This window comes from Amblyomma maculatum, chromosome 10 (assembly GCF_055883805.1).
Source record: "Amblyomma maculatum isolate TAMU_Amacu chromosome 10, ASM5588380v1, whole genome shotgun sequence".
NCBI classification, from domain to species: Eukaryota; Metazoa; Arthropoda; class Arachnida; order Ixodida; family Ixodidae; genus Amblyomma; species Amblyomma maculatum.
Window position 1 is genome coordinate 125417 of NC_139353.1, and position 21655 is coordinate 147071.

General features: G+C 44.0%; 1 protein-coding gene and 1 long non-coding RNA gene across 2 annotated transcripts in view; both read right to left on the reverse strand.

Moving 5' to 3' along the window:
• Positions 1–21655, reverse strand: part of LOC146175345 (uncharacterized) — a 72615-nt gene that overhangs the window by 5187 nt on the left and 45773 nt on the right. The gene's annotated exons all lie outside the window — the stretch shown is intronic.
• Positions 8827–10673, reverse strand: LOC146175346 (uncharacterized). Its single transcript, XR_014701369.1, has 3 exons — positions 10461–10673; positions 10204–10379; positions 8827–10105 (listed from the first exon to the last, which is right to left on the reverse strand). It is a non-coding gene; the product is annotated as an uncharacterized LOC146175346 (long non-coding RNA).

The window sequence follows — 21655 nt, forward strand, 5'->3', positions numbered from 1 at the left end:
TCCTAAAGGTGGTCTGATGTCAGCGCAGGCTAAGATCGCCAGATATATGGCCTAATCGAGCTCTCCACTATGCGTGTTTTCACTACGCCGCTTCACCGGGCCGATATCCGCACGCTACGCCACTGAAGCCGACACGTAGCCGTAACAGACTTAACATGATGGAAACGGTGGGCTGCCGCAGGCAGTTTCCAACGGCAGTGATACCTTGAGAAGGCCAGCGTTGTTGTCGAACAGGTGTGTCTCTTCTCTAGTGGCAACTGCAGCCCGAAAATCTGCTGGACGCTTCCAATTCTCAGTATTCGTAAACAACTTCTTTATACCCACTAGCTGAGGTGAATGTGCAAAGCTCGATCCTGATACTCGCCGATTTCTTTGCGTGACTAAGTCCATAAATGAAACTTACGCACAGCTAACCACATGCACGCATCTCAAGTCAGGCATCGCTCACACTTGACGACCGGCTGTTTGTGGGGTTTGCGTCGAGTACCGCCGTTCGCTCAGCCTAGCTGCTGCTGGACGTCCGACAGCGTGTGTACTATGATTCACTGTGGTCGCAACGACCGTAACTAATAGTACAGTACAGCCGCAATGTATACGTAAGTATCTCACTATCTCCTCAGCCTTACCCTGCAGCGTAAACACGGTTCGCACCGACCCTTCAGCTTCTCGGCATCGCAGCGTTGGCATTTTTGTAATCGGCGCCAAGTAGCAGACGACGGCGTTAATTTTTTGTAACTTTTTTCCCTGTTTTTTAAATTTCGTCATCAATTTCTGTGTACACGCGAATTAGCACCGCCCCAATTTACACGTCACGGGTACGTCACAACATGGCCGAAAAGGCGAATGTCGAGGATCGGGCCCCAGACCATAGAGGGTGCGTTCCAATTCTTAGACGTCTAGCAAGACTGCTTCGTAGACGTCTACGTAGACGTCTATGCCGGCGGCCGCCGCCAGGGGCGCTGCAAACTGGGTGGGTACCTGTCACGACACAAGCGTTTAGGGGTAGATCGGCTGGAAACGCTGATTGGCCCGGTCACGTGATATTTTATGATGTCATGTTCGGATGTAGGGCGCACGTGTTTTCCCTAGACTGTCCCTGGATTCCCCATGCTTTTCAGAGCGCCCGGGCGCGGCAGCATGGCCGACGGTGACACGGTGTCGGCGGCGCGCCGCAAGCAAACGGCAGCTGCCTAGTCGATGGCCGTCGGCGGAGAGGCACGAGGCCTAGCTTGCATGCAGTGCGGACACTGTGGAAACGGCAGCGACGTCAAATAACATATGCACGCTTCGAGCCGCGAAGAGGTTTCCGAACCAGCTTGTCGCACCACACGAATTGCCGGGGAAATCACAGTTTAATTGCTTTTCCTTTATCTAGATCTGTGTGAGACCTTTCGGCGACAAAAACAATCGAGGTTCGCCAACGCAGTGTGACCTGTTCGTAGGCTGGCCGGGCGAATTTTCCGCACACCATGTTTGCGGTGATTCCGCTCTTCTGCACATTTCGTATATTTGCAACACGTTTCCTTGCAAAATAGCTTTCTCGGTGCGATGTCTTTCAGGCGCGCAGGCTGTCGGCAACGGTCGTCCGTCCCGTTGCCACGCGTCCCGATATAATTCGGTCTTTTTCTAAGCGAAATAGTTCATTATGAATTGTTTTAACCAGAAATGCGCTCGGTGACCGCTCTTATTGGCTAAAAAGGGCCTAATTTCCTCACTCCAAACTAATGCGCCGGCGAATGCAAATGATGCGGGCCGGCAACACCGCGGCGCCGGCGCTATTATAAGCACATCCTAGCTGCAATAATTAGCTAGTCGATGACTGTAGGGGGCAAAAAAAAGAAAAAGCTTTGAGGACAAAGGGAATAGAGATGCGTACTAGGTCATTCGACTCTACAAATTTTTTAGGTCAGAATTGTGGTGCTGGGAGTGATATGTTGATTAGGAAAAAAAAAAAAAAAAAACTAAATAAGCTGTAGTATTAAAGGATGACCTCTCACTGTTTTGGTTACCCTGTTGTTAAAAACAATTCGGCGCCTAATGAATACCCTATTCTCATTTGGGCTATGATTATTATAAAACTATGTAAGTCATTTCACATTGATCAGGGCTTGTTTTAGATTAAGTTTAATAAAGCAAATCCCCATCTTGCACTTGGAGCATAATGCCTTCATACCTCAAATAAAGTTGATGGAGCATATCATAAAGTCGCAATTATTACAACCGGATTTCAGATCATTCAGCCTCAGGATTTCAGGCCAACAAGAAGAAATGTTGTACTACATTGTTACTAAGGAGGTCATGTTATATATGGGTAACTATAGGAGCATTATAAGATGTGTTTTTTTAAGTAGTACAGAACTGTGCGTAGCCTTTAGAAAACATGAAAATATTGCAGCGTATATATCACATGAAGAGTAATGGCATTGTATGTTTTCTAAGTGTCAGCATATGTTTGCTGTCAAATTGAGATCCATGTGATGCATGCATCTTTTAATGACTTAGTGCTTGTTCTAATGCAACGCATGGACCATTTCAGCTTGTCATGCCTTCGCATGTCTAATATGTAATAAGCAGCATCTTACGTCTTCTGCATTTCTTTCACAGCAACAAGTTTTGCATCCGTCATATGTGTCAATTGTGATTTTTAACTGGACCTGTAGCCTGAAACAGACTGCTGACTGCCATCACAAATTTGTTTGTTATATATTCAAACGCTGCATTTATTTTTGTTCATAAAAACATTGAAATGCTTTAATAACTTTCATTGCCTTGAGTAAATGTTTGTCATTCGCTACATTGACTGCTTGCAGTCCAGAAATTCTTTACATTCTTATTTGGCTATACCTTACACTTATAAACACATTTAAAGTTATATATGTGCTACACTATTTTTCCTTCCATTTAGTATCTCTTTCACACAACCTCAGAGTTTAAAGACAATTATTTATCAAACAGCACTTGTGAATATATCTAAGTGGACACTTTTTTAATTGCACAATGATGGCATAATGCAATGAAGAATAAGTTAATGTGGTCCACCACTTCAGTTTGCAAAAAACTTATGAAAGAGAAAGGTAGCATGCACTATAGCCAATTTTTAACAAAATTTTCTGGGCATATGCCACCTTTTATGCATCTAATATGTCAACAGCAAAAAAAAAAAAAAAAACCCTTTCTTATACATTACTAAGGTGCAAAGATGAGTAAAACGAGTATTTGCTGAATTTCGGGCTGTCCAGACATTGTGGGATTGCTTTTCAGGATATAAAAAGGCATTTTTTTAGCATAAAGGAGGGGTTAGAAACCTTGCGGGCCCTATAGGGGTGTGAGGACTGCACTGGGTGCAGTGCTCAGGAAAGTGTGGCTGGGAATGGGGGGGGGGGGGGGGGGGGAAGAGGGTGGTAATGCAAAGAGTGCAGTTAGAGAAATATATGCAAGGCAATTCACATGCTGCAATACTGTGGGCCTTAAGTTCTTTTCCTCAAGAGAATGCTTTCTCTCTTTTGTTGCTGTAAGAGAAGGTTATTGTTAAAATGAGAGATACACGTCAGTCCATCATGAAATCAAACCTGACGACCCCCACTATCACTCCGCTGCTGAAGACCACTTTGAGACTAAATGTATTCTGTTAGCAAGGCATCACTGCTCATTGGTACCTTTTTTATTTGCAAGGAGGCTAGGGTAGTCTGTGCCATTGCTTTTTTATGTTGCTTGCACCTATAGCATGCAGTACCTGAAGTAGTAAATGCTGCACAATTTCATTTGCAGACAAAGCACCTATACCTTGACAAAGTAGTGGCAAAGATGGATGATTTAAAGCTCTTTCTCAAAGATGATGTGTGGCCACAGTGTGCAAGGCTATTGAGCAGAAATTCATAAAATCAAATGAGCTCAGAATATCAGTAGACAGGCACCAGAAGTTCAAAAAGAGTATGGTAGGAGAATGTGTCTGAGGTTCAGGGTTTTCATTGCAGGAAGAAAATAAAAGGGGCGATGCTTGACTGCACTGGTAGATTTTATGCCGAGCTCTGCATTAAATCAAAAGCGATTTTAGAAGCCGCAGAACATATCTGGTCCTGAAGTGAAGAGATTTCTTTATTCTACTGAGGGACCTCTCAAGCCTTAAAGTATGTATTCCGAAGCTTACATCCTTCTACAACAAGCTGTCTGATAGAACACATTTCATCAAAATGCCTTGGCTGAGGAGACACCTCAAATTAAAGTGGCAAGCATTGGACTCGAAGAGGCCAACGGTTAGGCAGCATTGGAGTTCCCCAGATTGAGATTTTCTAGAGCCTCTCCCAGCCTGCAACTATTCCTAATATATGAGTGTCTGTTGTATCCTGTGAGAGGAGGAGGCTGTGTCCTGTGAGGAAGAGGACCTATGATGGGTCAGTGGACGCTTTCAGATCTGGCATTATCATCTCTCGTAGGTGAGCTGGCAAAAAACATTGATTTTGACAAATCGAGTAGCAGCTTTGAAGCCTTAAAGACCGGAAAATGAAAATGTTGGCATGTCGGTTTTTTTTTTTTTTTGCTTTATGCTCTTTAGATCAATACCAGCTTTCAAAACAAGATTTATAATATCTGAAATTAGTTGCTCAAAGCAAGATGACTTCAGTGTTTCCCACTTTTTGTACACAAGCGATTTCTATAATTGATCGAGGGGTATGCTTATTTCATTTGTGCGGCAGGATTAATTATGCACTTGTCCCTCTGCAAAATTTGTCTTTTACAGCGCAGTTGTTGAAGGCCTCAATTATGACTGCTTGTTTGTTTTTGTAACTTCAGTTCTCTTCTGTGTGTTCGAGTTGTCCTTTCACTATTAGCATGCTTACTTCTCAAATGACATTTCTACGCCCATATTTGCATGTGAACGCTCAGTCTAACATTCTAGCTGGTTCGTATTTACTTTATTCTTTGTCACTGTGGCTGATGTAATTGCAGTTGTCTTGTGCATGTTCAAAGCTTTCAACAGTCCTTATGGAGAGTTTGTGGAAGCATAAAAAATATGAACTACAATACAGCACATTGGCCAGTTCTCAAGGCTTTTGCTGGCACTGCGCTATGCCTGATGTAAACGAAATTGTTCACAATGGCACCGTGTTATAATCCTGGTCGCATCTGCCAGTTTGCCACTTTTTAGTTACTGTACGTGTTACCAAGTATTTCTACATGCTCAAAGTTTGCAATTCTTGTGGTTTTTATATGCCCTTTTATTTGAGTGGTCCCAATCTAGAAATTCATCTGTCAAAAACCTCTACTTAATTCTTCACAAATGCACCTTTCTTAAGAAAAGAAAAAATATGACATATGCCCCTCGTAATATAGCTATTATCAGTTGTGGGGTATGCTTGTTACGTTGAAGTCTTAAGAAATGAAGGAAAAAAAATGCCTCGGCTTGCACAATGTTGTGCGATACAAAAAACGAACTTCCCCAATCGAAGAAAGCCTTGACGACAAAGTAGTTGATGGTATTGCGCTCAGGTGTGTTCATGAAGAAGGGGGGGGGGGGGGGGCGGTTGCCCCGCATTATTGCACCGGATGTCGCAGACCTACGCCATTGGGGGTTAGAAATGGAGTGCTTTCATGGGATACAGAGGAACGAATACAACCGGTCATGGAGACTGCAAACATGCGCCTTATCTGCACTTGTGCCCTCGTTTTTGTGTTCTTTCGGAGTTGTAAACCATCAACAGGTAGCAAGGCTCGCATGCAACGGGTACCTTATACGCATGAATGTTGATCCCAGTTGAATTCCAGTTAGGGATCCATTGTTATCCAACTGGTATGAACTGGAAGTTTGTTCCTTAAACCATTTACATCAGTTAGGATTTTTGCCTGGGTTGTTTCAAAGTAATGTAGAAATGTTGTCAGTGTTGTTCAAGTTACTGCCTATGAAGCAACACAATTTTACAAAAAAACAATTGGTTGTGAGCCACCTCATGCATTTATTTTTCCATTTTGAAAATGTTTCAAGCTACAATACTTGCCATGTCACTTTGCATAAAAGAAGCTCTAGCTTTTTACAGGAATAGTTTTAGAGTGTGCTAAAGAAAGAAAGTGTAAAGAAAGATGGAATAGTGACATGTGGCCTGTTTTATGCATGATGTTTGTGTGCCGCACATGAAGTGAAAAGATATCTCTGTTGGTTAACGGCTTTGCACTCAGTGGATTAGTCATGCAGTGTTGCATGACAGACCACTGAAGGCCCAATACATCCTACAAAAGACTAAAAACGAGGAAACATGACAATGAAGTTGAAGGCCCATGATCTGCCAGGAAACAATGGGGTGGCTCTGAGAAGGACTTTTATATTGGCAGTAGTAAGGATGGCAGTCCTCTGCTTTGTGGCTCTTCACTTCGCAGTGACAACACTGGTGTATACTGCACTAACACCTACTGTAGTTTTGCCCATGCTGTCAGTTATTCTGAGAGCTGCGGCGGTGAGCATCAGCCAGTGCTCTAAGTTTCAAGTGTTCATTTGTAAAAGATGTGTTCTAGATCCTGCTAAAGAGTCTTGTATTATCCAATTGAGTTTCCAGAATTTACACTTTCTCTAGAAGCCCTCATTCCATTTAGGCATCTTTTCATTCTTTCCAATTAGAATTTTTAGTCCTAACTGAATTTCCATAATCAAATGTCTTCCAGTTTCCAGATGACCTCCCAGCTGGAATAAGTATTTAGTCCCAACTGCATAGTTTTAACTCTCTATAAAGAAGCAATTTATTTTTATTATGGGCTGCTAAGTTATGGTCATCTTACGGATTAGAATTGATATTCCTAATGAACATCCAAACTGAATGGACAATTGTTATGCATGGTGAAACTGGAATTCAAACTACATTTCAATGATGCATTGTGTGTGCGCTGGCTAAGATGTTAAAGGAAGCTGGTGCACTTTGCTCCCTAGTAAAAATACACCCAAACATATTAGATTTCAATAGGCTTTGCAGTTAAAAATTTTGCAACTAATTTCAATGTCCAATCTGGAGTCAATGATTTCAATTCGAGCATATTAGATAGTCTCGAGAGCTAAATTAAATGTTTCAGAGAGCAACTCATGCACTTAGGTCCTGGACCCATTTACAAAGGAGTAGCTGCAGAGTAGGATAAAAAAATTTACACATTATTTAAAAAAAAGTGCAAGAATTAGAGACCCTATGTCTAGAAGATCTATTAATGTGAAAGTATTACTTCACTATGTTTATTTATTGTAAGTACCTACAGCGCCCATGAGGCATTATTGTAGGGGGGATACAACTACATACAATAACACATGCAAAGAAGATATAAGGAAACTTGTTAGCAAGGTAACACAACACACTGATAGAACACTAAATGAATTCTCAAGTAGTATAAGTGATAACATAAAATACATTAACACAGCGCTGGCAAACGCACAGATTTCACAGATTTCTGTCCGCAGACCACGTCCGCAGAACGTGTCTGCAAAATCATGTCCGCAGCAGTTGTGAGTAATTGAGAAGTGGTGGAGGTTAATGAGTGGTGTCAATCGACGGAGGGTGATGTAATGTTGCAGTAGCATCCGTTCTTTTGCATTGCTCCAATGCAGATTCTGCAGTGCTCTTTAACTTTGCAACATTTCTGATTTTACAACCCTAAAAAGTGTATTCATAGCTGTTTTCACAATTTCAGCAATACCTGTTTAAGTTCATTCAGTGAGACCATTAGATTGTGTTTTATTGATTGCAGGTTGCACCAAGTGTGAAAGTGCGGGAGAAACCAGAGGTTGGAGTTTTGAGTTAAAAACGGAGTGGCTCTAAATTGCAGCAGTGCCATCGAGCAAAGAAAGCTTTTATTGTCCCGCCAAGAAAAATAGGAAACATGCAACAAGTGGCATTCATAGTTAAAGATAATTATACTGTATTCTGCACGGAGGTGTCATGTCGTAAACCGGCAGTCAATATCTGTTATGTAAGAAACACACATTTAATTTACTGAGAATTATCATTTTATTGATATATGCTCTTGTGGTGCTTGCCCACATAAAACTGCAATACCTTATCTGTGGGGACTTGCATAATCAAAGGCAAGGACAGTACCACATCAAGGTAAAGCTCACTCATTGAAGAAGTCTTTTTTTTTTTTTGCAGTGTTGTTTATATGAATTTCCTATCTCAAATGAAAAAAAATCACACAAGACTTATGCGAGTTTCTACAAGGTCAATATTTTTATTATAGATCGGTAGCCATCTCTTACATCATTTTCTTATTTCATACTCAAAATAAAATAGTTTTTCTGTGTTTATTTCTTCATGAAATTGGACCAGGCAAACGATTTTTCAAGTAAATAATTTCAATGTAAAACAGTCTCATTGAGATCAAAGCCAGTAATAAACACACTATTATCAGCATACATGATGAGCTGAGCACTGTTGTCAATATGAATTATGTCATTTATGTACAAATTCAGCAAAAGTGTGCCTAATACTCTTCATTGAGGTACTAAACAAAATATATAAAGGATGATTTGTTACTGTTCATCTGATTCCTTGAATGGGACTTGATTCAATTATTTTCAATACCTTTGCGAGTGCTGGTAATTAAAAAAAATATCTCTACGAATGTGTGCTCCATGCTCTAGCAGATTTCATAGAGTTCCCCGATAGAATATTGAGCTTTTATATTAGCATTGCATGACATGTTAATTGGATGTGAAGCATGTTTGATGTTCACAAATGCATGCCATTTCCATAATTTCGACTCCCTTAATTGTACGAAATGTTGGCACAGAGCTGAACTGTTGCCATTGAATTGGACTCCAAATTGTTGACTGGGGGCCAATATCCAGTAGGAAATGGTCATTTCCGATTTTGATTTGGCCTCAACTGTTTTGTTAAACTTGGAACAAAGCCATACTGCCGCGGTGCAATCCATCGCTGCGTACGTGGTTCGGCTAGAGCAGCTCTTTAGACACAGTGACAGACACAGAGACCATTTTTATTTAAGAAACAGCCAACAAAAGTGAACTGAAAACATGGCAATTGCTCATCCCATACATGGTTACTATACAAAGGCACACTGCACTTGAACCTTGTCTAGGACGCCTAGCGCGTAGGATGCTTTCGTGAAAAAAAAAAAAAGAAAAAAAAAAAGAAAAAGAAAAAACGGCGTTGTACATGGCATCGAATCCAGGTGCGTACACTTCTGCCTTTTCCCGTGCTCTCGAGTTAAGTGATCCTTGGATGGCGACTATAACCTTCGAAATGTGATGCATTTATAAAAAAAAAAAAATACACAGCGGCACAAAGCCGCGGTGTATATTGTAGCCTATCGCGAGGCCTAGTTTGTCGTCTCTGCAGCACTGGAGAGAACGACGCTGGCCAAGTGCTAGCTGCAGCAGCTGTGGAATGCACGAGGTAAGTGAGAATTAAGCAGTACAGTACTTTATGAAGCAATATTCAAGACGATTATGCAGTTGTTATATAAAATGTCGATACTTCCATTAACATCGCTGAACAAAGCCGCAGAATACTCTAGCTGTTAAGCCTGTTGTGTGGGCTTAGTTAGCGTTCGTCGCGGCAGTAGAGTGACGCTTGCCACGTGTTCTGCAGCTGCTGCACGAAGACTCGGAAGAATGCGTGAGGGAAGCAGGTAATAAGCACTGTAGCACTTTATTAAATCAAATTTGACACGATTAAGCATGCGTGTATTTACGTATAGCCTGGTAAAGAGGCCTAGCGCGCAAGTTATTTTGGTGGCCGCGACGATTGATACGAAGCCACGTGCAACGTAGAGAGGGAAGAGGAGTACGGGAGGTGCAGGTCTGCGGTCTGCCAAGAAACATTGGGGCGGCCCTGAAAAGGGCCGTTTGGATGCGCAGCGACGTGACGGCGTGGCGAACACAACGCCCTGCACTCGTCCGTGGCCCTTTGCCGTGCACCGTCAACAGCGGTGCACTACGTCGTACACAGTGCCATGGTTATATGCTGCCCTGGATGCTGTCGCGATGCTTCTACTGTAGACATTTACGAGGGTTGCGGCGATGATCTTGGAGAGCTGATCGATGCCGCGATCCCTGACATGGGCTGCTGCGTACAAAGGAAATCCTCGGTCTCTTCGCAGCATACAGGAAACGGTGCTGTAAAAGAGTAGAAAAAGTTGCATTATGAACATAGCGATTTGATGAATGCGCAACATATTACAAAACCTTCGACAAAGAAATCTGCGTTCTTGTACCTCAATCAGGGTTGAGAATGCGCACGGCAGACGTGCGCCTCAGCATAGCAGTCAGGCAGCGCTTAGTTGCCGACGGCGGATGTTTTCGTGGAGGTCTCCATAGCCGTGGCCGATTTTTTTTTTTTTTTTTTGAACACGAGGAGCGTCCATGCCACGAGCTGCTGCTGCACGAGGTCCTGGAAGCACGTGGGGAGAGACAAGCGACACAGTACTTATAAATAAGCAAAATGAGAGAATTCTGCGCAATTTATACTTACCTTGACGGTGCTTGCGATCTCCCGCAGGTCGTCGCCATTATCAACGTCATTCCGCCCAACGTACAGCACGGATCGGCGTGCCGAAAGCGCGTTGACGTAAACGCGCAGGCCCGCCATCGTCGAGCACCTCGGTGACCGAACGCGCCGGTGTCATGCAGCAGCGAGATCCACGAACCGAATGCCGGAATCGCGCGCGTTGCCAGAGCGGGGGCTCCTAGCGATTCCCTAGAGCGTCTAGGGACGAAAAAAAACAAGCAAACCCAGTTTTTGACTACGTCACGTCCGGTTAAGCATTCAGCCCGACGCAAAAAACGTCACGCCAGGCCGCGGCGTGTCCACCAATCAGCGTTTCCAGCCGATCTACCCCTAAACGCTTCTGTCACGACGCCCGCAGCCTACCGCGCTCTCGCAACACCGGCAAGAGGTCTAGGCGCGCGCTGCATTTCTTTGCTTTAGTCAAGTTGGTAACAGACCACAGTTCTACTGGAGGCAGCTGACTACCAGTTTAAAGGTTTGTTTTGAACTTAGACTAGAATTTTGCGGCATATTCAATCATCGCCGCTTCGGTGCAACTTCGAGTTTTGAACATCCCCGGTGCTCACAAAGTAAAAACGGAACATGTACCCGGGCGACGGTAGCACCATAGGCTTTTATTGGTGTAATGTCATTTTGGTAGCTTTTTCCTAACAAAATGTAAGGATCATATGTGTACATGTGTTTTACCTACACTAATTCAACTGAAATAGATCAGTAATAGATTTATTTGTAATTGGTGGTTCTCAATGTGTACTCTACATTTGCTGACAAGCAAATATACGTGCAGTTTAGTCATAGTGTGTGTGTGTGTGTGTGTGTGTGTGTGTGTGTGTGTGTGTGTGTGTGTGTGTGTGTGTGTGTGTGTGTGTGTGTGTGTGTGTGTGTGTGTGTGTGTGTGTGTGTGTGTGTGTGTGTGTGTGTGTGTGTGTGTGTGTGTGTGTGTGTGTGTGTGTGTGTGTGTGTGTGTGTGTGTGTGTGTGTGTGTGTGTGTGTGTGTGTGTGTGTGTGTGTGTGTGTGTGTGTGTGTGTGAATATAGCAGGAAAGAACAATACAACACTTGTTTTTATTGCTACAATAACAAGACGCAGACAGTTGGATGCAGAGCATGAAGGGGAGCATTTACTGGCAGCGGCGCTGTTTAAGAAACCTTTGTCGTTGCCTTCGAGCTTCCCTCTCTTTGTTTAGCCCCTTGACAAAAAAACGAAACCTTAAGAGAACATAAAATTTTACAACTGCAGTTAGAATTGCCTTTTCATGCTCTGGACAGCCAAGTTCAGGAAAAGACACCTGCTGTAGCTGGGTCAAGAATTCAACTAAACTTCCTTCATGGAGTTCGTTTTTACTAAAAAACGTTGTAAAGGCATCCTCCATGGCCTTTACAGCAGTTAACAAGCTCTGGCTAGGGTACACCAGGCCCCCATTATCAAAATGAGCAGTAAAGTATGAAGAAGCATCGGCACCAGCTTCTGCTTTGCTGACGCAAAGATAGTCTGCACACCGTGGACAGCAGCTCCTGGCAATCATCTTTCTTGCCACATAGCCTGTAGTATAATAAATTAGAGTACTATTGCTCTTTTTTTTCTGTGTATGATTCATGGTCACTGCTAGACACGATTACTTCAACAACGTCATGAGCTTCGCTGAGATTTCCGTGGTCAAGTAGGTCATCTATTTTCTCTGAGAGAAAACTGCTCGTTGTTTCACACAGCTCATTTGGGTTTAGCAGTGCTTTGATCACCTCTGGGGTGCAATTTCCTCCTCTAGGCGGTTTCGCCAGGTTGTAGAACGCTAGTAGATTCACAGTCACGAGAAACTGTGAAACGGTGGGGTGGTCGTTGCATCCCGACGACTGCCTAATTATCCCAAAAAGGTTTTCAATTTTATCCTGGCTTAATCGGGACGTAAGCAGATATTTGAACCCCACAGCCGACGTCAGGAACGACAACAAGTCAAGTGTGCTCTTGATCGTCACTCTTAATCCTGCCGATGTGTTTTCCGTAAGGAAGCCACCGCCAGCTGGTTTCGCATGCTGCTCCCATTCCTGCAGATACTCTGGAAGAAGCCTTTGATATATTGTTCGTTCGGACTATTAGGCTTGAGTGCCTTCTCGCTTGTTCGCGAAGTCATTATACGAATCAGACGGTTCATATCTTGCACGAAATCTACTGTCGGCTGCACTATCCCATATGAAGACTGAATTTGTTCTTTGTAAATGAAAAGTCCTTTGATGACTTGGATCACCAAACAGCTGAAAAGCGATGTCAACTTTCATTTTTTCAAAGCTGTTCGGCTTGATGTGTGCATTTGTTATGCTTGGCATCACCTTGAGGGTCACATTTTCCCGATCCACTTCGAAAGCTGCTTGTATGATGCCGCAGTGAACATGTCCAGCTGGTGTGAGGTATCCTTTTGCAACAAACCCGTTTCTGACATTCTTAATCAAATGTGGAAAGTCTGAGAAAAAATACAGCTTTCTCTTTTGATCTACTGGGTGCTTGGTGCTATTTCGGACGTGGCTTGTAGAACCTGGGAAAAAATCAAATAAATCCAAAATGATAAAATCTGGTATTATTCCATCGCCACATTTTAAACAATGCAAACCTAAAGCTTCAAAATAGCAAAACATTGTAAAAGAGCAATTTTGTATCTTGCGTGAAATTACATTCTTGCTCTTACCCTGTATTCCAAAAAGCCGCCACATTCCTCTATTCCAGCTAGCGCCGTCACATGTTATGGAATCCACGAAGAGGCCAGCTTTTTCCGCAAGGACAGTGGCTTCCAAAATAATTTTAGCCAAGGTCGGGGCTTTAACATTTCCCTTTGAGGCAAAAACCCCTAGGATCTGAGTCCAGTTTCCTGCAGAAAAGCAGAAGTTATCGCTCACAGATATGTGCGTATGTTTATATATTTAAGGTTGCGATATAACGAAGAAAGAAAAAGTTATTGAAAAGAGCACATCTTCGATGGAAGACCGTCTGGTTAGGGTTGAAGTACTGGCTGCAACCAAAATTTGTTAGGAGCTGACGCGTTTCGAGGCCACCTTCGTCTCTAGGAAGTGAACATATTCGATAGAAGTTTGGTTGAGAAAGCAAGAGTTTAAATCAAGTAAAAATGCGAACCAAGTATACTTAGGCTGAAAAATCGTCAACCTAAAGAAAACACACCCAAGGCTCGGCGTCGTACCAATTGCTGAATTAAATGAAGAATTTTAAGAAAATAATGAAAAAGCCCAACCCTGTTAGGCTAACGTACCGCAACCGAAGCACGGTGCTAAGCAATAGAAGCACAAAATTGACTTTAATGGAGGTAGTTGTTGCGGTGTAGACCATCGAATCCTCGCAGGAGCTTCAATTGTGTCATATGACACATTCGAGACACGGGGAATGATAATCGCCCTGTGGAACCACTCGCGATTTTCACTTCACACACCCACGCTTTGCGTTCAGTGGCCCGGCGGTTAAATATACTCGCTGCAAATCACCCGAAGTCATATAACCGAATGGCGCGGACAAACAGGCTTTGAGACGGTTTTTTTTTTTTTTTTTTTCAAGAAGTTGCTTGGAGGAGCCAGCGGCCTTGGTTCGCCGTTGTTGCAAAGTGACACAGGCCATTCACATATACGCAGAGGGGAGCCTTCTTGAAACTATAAATTGCATCGGCGGGCGGGAAGGATGACGCCTCTTTACTGGGTCGTTGGAAACCGGTTTTTCAAAAGTCCAGAGAGGAGGCTTTTCGAATCTCCCTCGCCCGACAAAAAGGCCTATACGATAACCTGGAAACGCTGCAGATGACATCAGTGGGGAAAAGAACATTTCCTGTTGGCGCCGCATCTGAAGAAACAAAACAACTCGGACGCGAAAACATGGGCTCTTAATTTTGGTTGGTGACAATATTTCAAAGCATTAAACACACCTTACCAGTAAATGGCTGAAACAGCAAAACCATGCCATGGTCTGCCAGCACATTCTTCTGGTCAGCAGGTGTATGATCGCCGAGGTCAACAAAGCCTTCGATATCGCCTTAATTGAAAAAGAAACCCAGAAGGAACGCTGCTTAATGTCCAAACATATTTCAACACAGATCAGAATATATATATACATATATATATATATACTTTCTTTTATCATCTTTTTCGCGCCAGAACGAGCTCCAGGAATATTCCAGTGTATTCTTTTATCACTTCTCTAGATCTATGTTGGGGAGTGGCAAATCGTTCCTACTTTTGTTAGCAGAAATTCAGCCTAGTTTTTGTTCAGTGAACTGACGTTTGTATCGCTCACGCACGCTGACCGCCCCTGAAATGTAGACAGACATAAAAGCCTCCTTTCCGGCTGTTTGTGGGCGCATACCTGTAATCTGTGTAGACATGCTTAGCAAAACTCATTTTCCGTATATGGCACAGAGCATTCCAAGAATCTAATAAAAACTTTACTCACCAACTGACTTCACACTTAGGTTCTCCGATAGCTTTAATTCGTCAATGATGAGGCCACCATGACGACTGTAAACATCCATGGTCTTCGTCTTTTCGTTTAAGGCATTGAAGACTTTAGCGCTGAGGCCAAAACCACCTTTGAAACGCTTCAGGTACTTTTGAAGGCAACTTCGTCCTGGTAGGACCATAATGGCTTCTCTTCGGAGGTGCTCATATAACTTCGGACTTCGCATCCTCATCAACATACATTCTAGAATCCATTCGTCGTCGTATCGCATGCCTTTATGCGACTTTCGTCGTGCAGCCAGGAAACAATTTTTTACAGCCAGCTGTTGCTTTGTGGGAAGGGACTTAATTTTGCTGTCAAATGTTTTTTCACAAAGAGCCTCATTTTGTTCTTTCATGTGAGCCATTTGCATCATTGCGCCTGCCAACTTTTTCTTAGTCCTTGATAGAATTCGAGATATGTTCTTTGATTCTTTCTTTTCATCAGACTTCCTCGCAATTTCACTTTCCCTTCTCTTTTGTCTGCATGCTTGGTTTTGAGCCAGAATTCTCAGGTACTTGCAGAAAGCACAGGACTCTCCATCGGATTTTACTGATAGCAAACACTTCTCAGAAAAAATCATGCCCCTGTAGGAAGTGTACTTTCCAGAAGCAGGCTTTATGCCGCATCCACCACAAAGAGCTGTCAATGAAACTTCCTCGATCAAGGATTCGGCCTCTTCGCATGTCATGACAATTTGTTCTGACTTCTTTCTTCCCCTCAGGTAAACCGTTGCCACTGATTGTCCATCAGGTGAAGGCCTTTCAAACACTACCATTTTTTCCGTGAAAATGATGGCGAAATTATTTTCTTCGGCTTCACAGTAGGCGTAAGTCAATGATTCCGCGGGAAACGTTGGTACTCTCATCCAAGTTATTGGAATAGATATGTTGAGGAATGGGTGCATGCTCTCGCTGGTAATTGGAGGGGGTTGCTCAGCAGCAGCAGCGCTTGCTACTTCAGGACTACAAAGTTTGGAGCAATTTTCATTCATTTCACCTCCATTGGCGGGCCGAGACTCTTCAAGGATCACTGGTTCGGCACTCCCAATGGCTGAACTCAACTCGGAGGTTTCTGGCTCACCACGCCTGCAACGCTTTGCTGGAGGCTCTTTCTCGCACAGATTTCTACTTTTCCTTTTTGCTGGCGATTTGCGCGCAAGATGTTTAGGGTAATCCGGGAATATAGTAGGTATGGCGTCGGGCTTCAGACGTGGTTTATCGAAGCTCATTTGTAACGCCGTTCACGGTGACACGGAACACGCGCTCAATATAGTCGCTCTCAAAATGTTTCTCGCACACCACAGCCATTGACGATAACTTTCTGTCTTTTCTTTTGATGCGGCGTTCCCATTCTGCGAGCCGCGTAGCATCAGATGGTGCAGTAAACATTGAAACTCTCTCCTTGTTCGACCGGAGACCGCTTTTGCAGAAAGGCACAAAGCAAGCCTTCTCTTTGAACTGCCGCTTTGGTTTCGACATATTTCCGTGCAGACAAAACTACAATCAAGAACTCATTTTGTTCTTCGTAGATATGATGAAAAAAAAAAAAACAGCGCCCAAAGGCGCACACAGCGCACGTACACAGCGCACGCACACAACGGATTCAGTCACACCGAAATTGCTACAAGAGCACACGGAACGACTCCCATATGCAGTTCCCCACTCACAAAAACAAACGCTGCACTTCTGTGAAAAAAAGAGCACCAGATTCAGCTTGAACCGAGTTGAAAACCCATATGCACGCACAACACCAACAGACTGGCTTCTGAAACGAAAAAACCGCGTCGTCTGCTCCTGTGGTACCCTCCCGACAAGCAGCGCCCTCTGCCGCTATGAAATGGCTTTCATTGCAAATGGCGCCACCCTCGCCCATAGGGAAGCGCTGCCGGACGGCACACTAGCCAGTATATTCTAGGCACTATTATAGTGCCTAGAATATACTGGCTAGTGTGCCGTGCGGAGGGCTCTCTCAATGGGAGGAGGTGTCCGCGCCGGCGATGCCTTCCAACTTTGGCCGCCAGGGGCGCTGCTCATCGTAAAGGTGCCGTCGACGCCGTCGGCCGCCGGCGCGCCCTTGATTTGCCGCAGCTGCGCTGGCCGAGCCATCAGTGGGTTCGAGCGCTTTGGACGCGTCTACGCTGTTCTTTTGTTTTAGTCGTTCTGTTTCTTGCATTCATATGAGATAATTAAATTTGCAACGACTAATGATGCTAAAAATAAAGCATCAGGGCAGGGAAAAGACATGTTTCGTGTCGCTCTGTCGGAGTGGCTACCGCTCGAATCAGGACTAGGTTTCTATGTTCGGTGTACCATCGGGCCCTGCGCAGCTTGCGTAGTGGAAGCGGCTGATTAAAAGACAGGACCGCAAGTTGACTTCAACGTGTGTTGTCTGCGAAAAATATTTTGAGGAGAGCTACATCGAGAGAACGTTCAAAGTGACAGTAAACGGCATCGTCAACGAGCTCGCTAGAGATAGACCACGAATTAAGCCCGAAACCGTGCCAACGCTATTCGACCATTATCCGAACCATCTTCTGCCTAAGAAGACATCGAAAAGAAAGTTGAGGAACCTCTGTGACCAACCGGCCGCTAAACGACAAAAACGCAGTGCCGTAATGCCAGTGGTGCAGACGACAGCCATGCACGCACCGTCAAGGATGTTTGACAATGCTTCCAAGGAGCTGGCAGCAGCAGAGCCGAGCGAGAACTCATGCCCGCAGCAGCAGACGTGCAGCTTTGAGCCTCGGGATCCGTTTGACTCAATTTACATACCTGCAACTTGGACCAAATTAACCGAAGCACCTGCTGGATCTGTAGCCTAAGCGCGTTATCGAGCCTAAAAAAAAAAAAAAGAAAAAGAACTTTGTCACTTTGTAACTTTGTACATAGAAAAAGTGATAACTTTTGGAAGCCAGAACGCAGTTCTGTAGACACTACAATGTATATTCTCGGAAAAGAAAAAAACAAGCGCGTACAATACAACAATATCTAAAGCTGAAGATAGAGCTATATAGGTAGAGTGCACTGGAGGGTCTTTGTTCCGAATGTGGCCTGCAACCAGCTGATTCAGGAAGCACATATCATTCACGGGAATATATTTTGCAGAAAAAGTGTCGCTTGACCGTCAACTCTGAAAGGGCTAGCTGCGCCTAATGCAAATACCAGCGGAGGCTTACACAAGATGCGCAGAAAGAAGGAAAAAGCATGCAACTAGCCAAATAAATGCTGCAACATTTCTCGCGCTCTGAGAAGAGCTAAGAGAAAACTGGCATGGAGCGCAGAACAAGTGGCTCTATTGAAAGCGCAAAATGAGGAGCTAATAAGTGAGTCTGTGGTTAAAGTTTTTTTTTTTTTTTTTTTTTTTAATCCCGCGCGTGACCTAGACAATTGTGACCGTACAACAACCGCTCGGCTGCTGAAACCGCGAAGCCGAAACTGGTGAAGAAAGTAAAATTAATTATAAATTACTTAGCGGTGGTAAGCGAGAAACCACGTGGAGAATTATACAGATATATCTAGCGCATCATTAGCAAGTGAAAAAAAAAATACCACCAAAAATTGGTATCAGACTACTTTAAAATTATTGCGGTGTCATATGTGCGGCCTTTCTCCAAAACCTTTAGCGGTGCATTTCTATATTTTTACTTGTTTATTGTTGCTACGCCTTTTTTCTCAAATTTTTCTATATTGTAGACTTTGTAAAAAAAAAGAATCAGTGATACAATCACCACTTTTGTTTCTTGCCTTTCCTTCTGTTACAAAAGAAAGCACACCGCATAATAATCATTTATGTATGAAGCAACAATTAAGTGACTTCCTAATAAAACAAATGAACAGAGAGTAAGAACAAAAACTGAAGTCAGATTCAGACTGCTTGTGTTTATTGTCGCATGCGATCTTTGAAAACATGCGCGCGTGCAATATATGTTACGAAAAAGCAAGGTCGCCCTTTTTTTCTGTAGCATATATGTGACGCTATAAAACGTCACTAACCTGATATATATCACCTTAGCAATAAGCATGACTGAATTGCAGAAACGTCGACGTAACCTATCCGAAAGCATGAGGCCCGTATACGCATTGACGTTCGTAGCACTTGACTGCGGCATCGCGATATACCATGGACCATAAGAAAAGACCGAAGAGTAAATAAAATTCAAAGTTGGATTAATGAACAGCGTAAAATATTAAGGGTATTTTCTGATACCTGTGTCACACGGACAATAACAGTCGTCGTCGATCCGTTCCGGGTTAGATCGTGATTGAGAATATAGTTCCCATAATTCGGGACAACCACCTGGGCTGACTGAGCGCTCACTCAGAAGGAATATGCATACGATACCTTACATCCGCAATCGCGATGTGGATCGCAATCGAGTGGCTCTAGATAAAATAAAATCGTCATCGGAATATTTCATAGCAATTGTATATTGAATCCGGCCCGGACTCGATCGTTTAATCAAAGATTAACAAACTATTGCAACCAACGTGTCAACTTTAGGTGTTTTTCTCAAATTTCTTCCCTCGCTGGATATCAGGAAGACAATATGTGTTCTGCTTAAGACCTTATCCGGTTCAGCTGAATAAATAAAACAGATATATAGCAGACATGGACCAGACAGTATTTGTTAAACGCTTCCTCGAGCGCTATTTGAGCGTATGATTTTCTCCGCACAGTACTAAGACGGTATGAATGTCTTCCACCAAGACTGTTTTTAGACACAAAGTGCGCTTAAACCGTCAAGAGACAGGTTTCGCAGTGAAAAGCGCAGCACGCTATCCGGACCTATATGCCGCCTATGCTGCCGAGGCCGCGAACGCGGAGCGATAGCACCTTAGCTATTGGTAGCGCCGTCCCGCGGTGGCGGCGGGAAGGCATCACCGCGGCGGACACGCCAGCGCGCGCCCTCGGCACACTAGCCAGTATATTCTAGGCACTATAGCACTATAGTCTACAGGTTCGCGTATTGGAACGCGCCTACTTGTTTACGCCTAGCGTCACCTCGCGGCATAAAGGTTGAACTAAACCGTTTTAACAACTATTATAGCGCTGTCTTCTTTAAAGATCTACGACAATATAGGTGAAAATCACGGTTTTAACGGTTCGCCGATTTCTTGCAGCAACAATATTACATGTGTAATCGCCACAACGTAGATAAGACTATTAATAGGTTAACTTGTAGCAGACCGACTTCTCACGCAATGAGCCCTATCACGAATTGACGGAAGAGAACGTTAGTCCGTTTTTCCTTTTTTATTACTGATGCTGAAGTGTACATGCTTCTCAGATGTCTCATTCACACAGCTGTAAGAATGAAAACATGCAAAATACTGTAAACTTGAGGCGATTACGGACGAAAGGTGATAACTGGCTACAGCAAACGAAAAACTGTGCCGTTACACCTGTTGTCTGTAGTCACTAGACGAGGAAACCAAAGACAACAACTTGTTTTAATAATGTACAGGCACAAAAAAATCAATGCGCAACAAGTCGGCATCGTCAGGCGAGTTCGTTCTTCTGAGATTAACTGAAAATCGGCGGAAGAGTTTGCCACGGCTACTACAGCAAGGTAGAAACACACACGTGCGCCGTACAGCAGCCGTCCTGACTCCCGGCGAGGTGCGACGAGTTCGTCGATAACATCAAGACTGAAGCAGACTGAAGAAAGTCGTCGACAAGTTAAAAAAAGAAGACCAACAGCATCCAACGCACGCTTTCCTCTTAGCGCGGTAAAAGAATCTGCAGTGCTATATCTTACGACCATAAAGACAGCTAAATTAGCCTCTAGCTAGCGCATACATTGACGCAACAACTCACGTTTGAAAGATCGTTCATATGCATACTCCGACGTTCGCAAAGAGCACGACCACCGTACAGCTACTGCAACAACCGCACGCACGACTCGCTCAGCGCGAAACGCGCTCTGTCCGCCATGTTTAGACAGCAAAGTAGTCTGCATCGATGTTGACTTCAGCGAAGCCGTCTTCGCGAGACTGCTTCGCGAGAATTGGAACGCATCCCAAGATGGCGGCTGCTCGCGTAGCCGTCTAAGTAGACGTCTACGAGGGGGTATTGGAACGCACCTCTTTGTATTAACTCTATGGACCAGACCTTTATTGGAATGCTCCATCGCTTCTGCGCATGCGCCAGCTGAAAGAAGTAAGGAGAAATAACTTGCCGGATGTGACGTAACCTTGTTTTGTTTTCTTTGTAAAATGTCTGCCGCGTCTCGTCGCCGTTTCAAGAGATAGGCCGATAGCTGGTCGCCAGTATCGCCGGCTTCGTGATCGCTGGATGGATGATTGATGGATGGATGATAGTGGCTTTGCCCTTTGAATCGGGCGGCAGCTTGCGCCGCCTAGCCAAAAAATTAAAAGAAATATATTTATCGGCCATCTCTTGGCCGAGGCTAGAGCCACGCCCGTGGCAGCAGCCGACCCCACACACGTTTCTCCTGCTGCCACGCACGGAAATACGTCACACTCACGTGACCCGTGCATGATGACGTCAGTGGTTGTGCGCTTCCGTTTAAAATGGCGCGTTGCAAGGCGTGCAATTCCTAGCATTGCCTCCTTAGCCGAGTGGCGTTTCATCTGTGTGAAATTTGTTCGTTGTCATAGCTTTAAAGCCGTTAATTTTGTTGCGGCGGTATTAATTATTGCTATTGGTACGCA